The sequence below is a fragment of the Rattus norvegicus genome, chromosome 3, assembly GCF_036323735.1.
Source record: "Rattus norvegicus strain BN/NHsdMcwi chromosome 3, GRCr8, whole genome shotgun sequence".
In the NCBI taxonomy this organism is placed as follows: domain Eukaryota; kingdom Metazoa; phylum Chordata; class Mammalia; order Rodentia; family Muridae; genus Rattus; species Rattus norvegicus.
This window is the reverse complement of record NC_086021.1, coordinates 168,948,152-168,953,626: the sequence shown is the minus strand read 5'-3', so window position 1 is coordinate 168,953,626 and position 5,475 is coordinate 168,948,152. Positions and strand designations below refer to the sequence as shown.

The 5,475-nt window shown below is 43.8% G+C and overlaps 1 long non-coding RNA gene across 1 annotated transcript; it reads left to right on the top strand.

Moving 5' to 3' along the window:
- Positions 1–346: 346 nt before the first annotated feature.
- On the top strand, positions 347–4,935 carry LOC134486307 (uncharacterized). Its single transcript, XR_010065116.1, has 5 exons — positions 347–545; positions 1,140–1,215; positions 1,608–1,783; positions 2,940–3,080; positions 4,588–4,935. It is a non-coding gene; the product is annotated as an uncharacterized LOC134486307 (long non-coding RNA).
- Positions 4,936–5,475: the final 540 nt, after the last annotated feature.

Genomic DNA, 5,475 nt, shown 5'->3' with positions numbered 1-5,475 from the left:
GTCTTATGAAAACACGTCTGCCAAAAGGTGACCGCAATACAGGACTCACACATAGTCCCACATTTTCAGTCTCCGTGACAATCAAGATCCATGTCACCAAATGAACGAATCTCAGCAAGCTGCCTAGAAACTTTGGCTCTTGTTCGTTGGCTGTGAGAAGTCCCTTAGCTCTGGACAGTCTCACATCCTCATCTGCAAATTGAAATAATAAGTTGTCGCGCCCAACCTCGACCAGCAAGGAAGACATCTAACCCCGGGAAATCCCTGCACCACACTTAAATAGCTAGCACTAGCCAATCCTACCAAGCCACGTGGGGACAGCGGATAGGTTGTACTATGCGGAAGCGACCAGACCAAGCAGGAACAGCCAAATAAGGACTTGTTTTTCTCAAGGACTTGTTTTTCTCAATGAGCGGATGGCGAAACCAGCACCATCCCCAGGGCGCGAGACCTTGCAGCTTTCTACAATAAGCCTTGCTCCGTGGGACAATGGGGAAAAAAATGAATGAGACAAAGCCAGAAAATATTTACAGGAAAGGGAACCAGTAAGTGGCACGTTTTCCAAAACCTTATTTTATTCTCCCACTTCTCTGCAGAATACTTCAGAGGAGTCGGGATCTAGAACAGAAATTGTCATAGTCTGTGACTGGTTAGTGTCACGTATTGGCTAGCTCCAGAAGTCAGGTGTGCTCTTCAGAGACAGACAGGTTATTTGCACTTGGAGATGAAGCATGGACGGTCAGCTATGATCCAGTCTGTGCCAGGCAGGTGAATCCAGCTCTGTTCCCTCGTTTCCTCTCTGCACACAGCGATGCCTGGGATTCAAGTCATTTGCGGCCCAAATTAGGACCCAATAAGGTGGGAACAATAAATGAAGAAAATAGCTTCTAGTTTGAAAGCTTGGTGCAGGTTGACACATTAGACAGTGACTATTCTTCCCCTCCTTGCCACACACCCGTGTAGCCTTCTGTGTGACCCTTGTTAGAAATGATGAGGTTGGTGATGCAAAGGTGAAGGGACCAAAGTGTCCCAGAAAATAAGCAAAGAACCTAATATTAAACAACAACAACAAAAACCCCAGCAAACTGTAGCAACTTAGTCTGTTTCCTTGAAAATGTCAACATTTTTTTCCAACTTAGGGGAAGAAGAAAGAATTTAAGAAAAGCAAGAAGTAAGGAGTATATAACGCTGTTTTTGTTGCTGGGGTTCATGAATGTAAGTCATTATTGTTTCTCTATCAAGGGAAGCACAAGGGCATAGAATGGTATTAATCAATAATTTAAACATTATGAGCATTTATATGCAAATGAGGGGCTGGCCTTGAGCTTTGGGTGGCTGGGTAGGACATAAATTTGGGGCGCTTCTTCTTTTTTGCACATTCCTAGAACAAGCATTAGAGGTCCATCAGCATCCACTAGGGACGCTGGGAACGCGATCCCTGACCCTGCTTTGTTTTATAAGACAGAACCACAAAGATGCTTTTCATCCAGGTGCCTTCGTGCTTTTAGCTGGAAAGCCTCAGCAGCCTTTCTGACTGAACGCTGCCTGCTTTGTGAATTCTTCAACATTAGGGCTTCAGTTTCAACAGACTTGGTTGTGCTTTTCAGGGCTCCGTAATGGCATGAACCACACTCGTCCTTTCATTCATGTGCTGACATTCTGATGCCAGGCGCACTCACAGACACGAGGACAGCATTCTCACGGAGTTCGAGAGCAAAGGACAAACGATACTGTCACTGTTCGCTTCGGGAGTGCACATTAACTGCAGGAGGCAAAAAGATAGGTACGTATGTAAGAACCAGATGCACATGGTGGAATTCCAAAAAGCGATAGATACAAAGAAGATTTAAAGGGAAAGCGGGTGGATGGGTGGGCAGCCAAAACCCTTCTGGGAGGATTTCTTGAGCCATGACCTGGATCAAACTGGGTAACAGGTAAGTAAATACCGGGGAAATAAATATTAGTGCGACTTCTGCTGCTAACATGCTCACTGTGTAAGGCTCCGAAGAAATAGAAAGGTTTCTGACGCTGATACCGATGAAGATACTGGTGATTAGCCATGGGTATCCATGAGGGCAGTTCACTCGCAGTCACTGACTCTTCACGGTAGCCCTACATGTCAGCTATTGCTGGATCTGAGCTGCAGATGGAGCAAAACCTTTGTTAAAGTAGCAACTTGCTCAAGATCACACAGCTAGATGGCATTAGCAGAAACACAACTCTACTGTCCCTTCCCAATCTGAAGACTTCAGTGCCTCCCCCCGCCTTTTGTACTTTTTTTTAGCATCTAACCATGTCTCATGTTGTAGTCACTTAAAGTTATTATGAGAGGATGGATGGATACATATGAGGTAGGTAGATATGAATGTATGCATGCATGCATGCATGCATGGATAGATGGAGAATTTGATTATCTCCAGTGTCTATACAAGAGGACTATTTATATTTCTAGTCCCAGGCTGGAGGGTGTCTGGACATTTTAGCAGAACTGTGTGTCTGAGAGAACAGTGGGATATTGGTTTACAGAAACCTCCAAAGCAAGCTCATTGCTGAAGGTCTAACGCCAAGGGTAAGTAAAGCCTGGTGACCCTTTTACTCATTTCGCTTTGTTTTAAATTTATTTCTACCTGTATGTGTGTCTCACCTGCAAGAATGGAAATGAACCATGTGTATGCAGTGCCCCTGGAGGCCAGACGAGAGCATACGATATCTTGACAGTAGAGTTATGGATGATCGTGAACAGCCATATGGGTGCTAAGAACCAAACCCAGGTCCTCTGCAAGAGCAGCAAACCCTCTCAACGGCTGAGCCAAATTTCCACCAGTAAGAGTTGTGAGCGATAATCCATAAATACCTTTCTTTTTATCAGAAACTGATTATCATATCACATATACTTTGGCCTGTGAAATGGAAAATACTATCACTACCCTGTTTTGCAGATAAGAAATGAAGTTCAGAGAAGAGGACCAGTTTAAGGCCATGGACCATACAATTAGTCCACTTCTTAAAACTTTTTCGATATGGGGTGCGCCCATTCTCCCATGATGCCTCTGACCTCTCTGACATGCTTACCTGCTCAGGTTAGTGGGAAAGTAGGTAAAATCATTCTATTTCATTTACTTTCAGGAAACAGGCAACTTCCCTTCTTTCTCACCAGGGGACTCTGGGAGCATTTAGGGGACCCTAGAGGAAGGTATAACCTTTTTGTTGCATTTATAGTCTCATGCCCATGGTGCTCGTTTGGTGGTAAGGAATTCTCCTTCAGCCTTGTTTCCATTAGGCAATTTTTGAATCCAACCCTGAGAGTTGAACCACACCCCATTTTCGGAGAAGAAATGCCTAACAGCCCACAGGCTTTCAGGGAGCTGTTAATCAGGCATTCTTGTGATTTTGGAGATCTGGGGACCTCCATGCTCCTTGATTGTTCCCAGGCTAAGGTCCCTGAAGAGGGACTTCTGGATCAAAAATTTTTGGAAGTTCCAGAAATGCTGTACAGGGTTTTTTTTCTATTATTAATATTCCTCCCTTCCCAAGAATCTCCTCATATTTTTGTCACAACTGGAATGGTCCCAAGCTCATCGCTCTCTCCCACTTAGCAGTATCAATTATGAAAGTGACAAGTGCCCGCATCCCATGCCCATTATGCAGCCCTGGACAGGGTGGCATGTGGTCATTAGAACCAAAGAAGAAAATAAAGTTGGAAGGCTCTGAGCTGTAATGGTGCCTCTGCGTCGTCCCACTGATCTGCAGCCCTGTCTTTCCTGCTTGATTCTTTGCTCCAGAGCCCAGGACACCACCACCGACTGCCTCTCCAGTTCAGCTCTCTACCTCTGTCCTTTTTTGTATCTTCTTCAGATCCCAGTTGTCCATGCTCTTCTGCCCACCATTGCACTTCCCCTTTGGTCCCTGCACATGTACTCTTCTATGCAGACTCCTGGCCTCCAGATGCGGACCCTTTCATTTACAAATGGAGGGATACCTTCTACTAAAGTTCTCAGTCTCACTGTTGTCTTCCAAATAGTGCCCAGGTCCTTTCCCTTAGATCGCAAGGCCTTAGATCTTCTGGCTCTCACTCCCCTCTCTAACTTCATCTCTCTAGTGCCTCCAGGGTTTTCGATACCCCACCACTTCATTTCCTAAACATTCTTGTCATGTGCCTGTTCTGTTATTCTTTGATGACTGTTTCCTCTCACATGTACCCCTGTACATCCTGTCCAGCTAACACTTTTTGCTCAATTTTTTTTTATCAGTCATGGGACTTCACATCTATTGAACTGTCCAGGCAGATGCCATGATAGCCTCCAGTGCATAAAATGGTTATGGATTTATGTTCTCATCTCAGCTAAACTTCACAATTACCTCCCTACACATAGCTCTGATGTAGCTCTCACTGAGCCACATGTCCTGTTGACTCTGTGTGGAGTAGAGTTTCTGGTCTTTCCAGCAGTGCGGGCTCTTTTACAGAGCTAGAGAGTATGATACAGCAATTAAGTAGTTTCAATGAAATTCTAATAATGCATCAAGAGGCAGAGCTAGGGCATCATGGGTGACATTAATTCTCTGTATCTTGTACCCTGTCAACTACAGATCAAGAGATTTTCTTAACAGTATCACAGGACCAAATCTCCAAAACAGCTCTTCCAAGAAAAACAAAATTTGGGAGTGTGGGACTCACTGGGAAGATATCCATGCTTCTGTAAATGGCACCCATGCATTCTTCTGTAAGTAATTCTACCTAACGTCACTGGATGACACACCAAATGACATGACAGTAGACTGGAAATTGGCAGAGAAGAGGAAAGAGATCATCAAGAACAAAAGGAGTCAGGAGAATGACAGTCAAAATAGTACAACTATTATTGTCTTGTATAAAAATATAAAAATAAAACTCATTGTCATGCATGATTAACATATGTTAATAAAAATAAAATAAAATACTCTTTTTTTCTTGTCTGTTTTTAATAGGAATCTGTTATTGAGACTTCTTACCCAAAAACTCAGGAGTAACCAAGAGGACATGATGACTCTTGGGTGCAGTATTGTTGAGATATTCTACTTATTTAGAGGGTGATAGAAAGGCTACTTCATGTCTAGGTGTCACTCTTGTCAGCATGCAGTATCTTCAATGGTGTCCTCCTTCTTTGGAGATCATCACTTTGCCTATCACATGTAGATGTCCCTTCAAAGTCTACCTTATCCATGTTCAGCCCCAGCACCTCTCTGTCACCAAGGACACCACATTTGATGTTGTTGCCTTGCTATAAGACATCAGGATACAGAGTAAGGAGATCCTCTTGAGTTCTAGGAATTTGAACAGGTCCTGCTGGTGGTATGAAGGTTATGATACTTTGTGTTATGATTTTCTAGAGTCCACCTTATTTTACATGTAACCCAGGAGTTCAGTAAATGCAGATTCCCTCTGGGCAGAACCTTGGTGGTGTTCTTCTAGTCCCTTCCCCCATTATGTGAAACAGA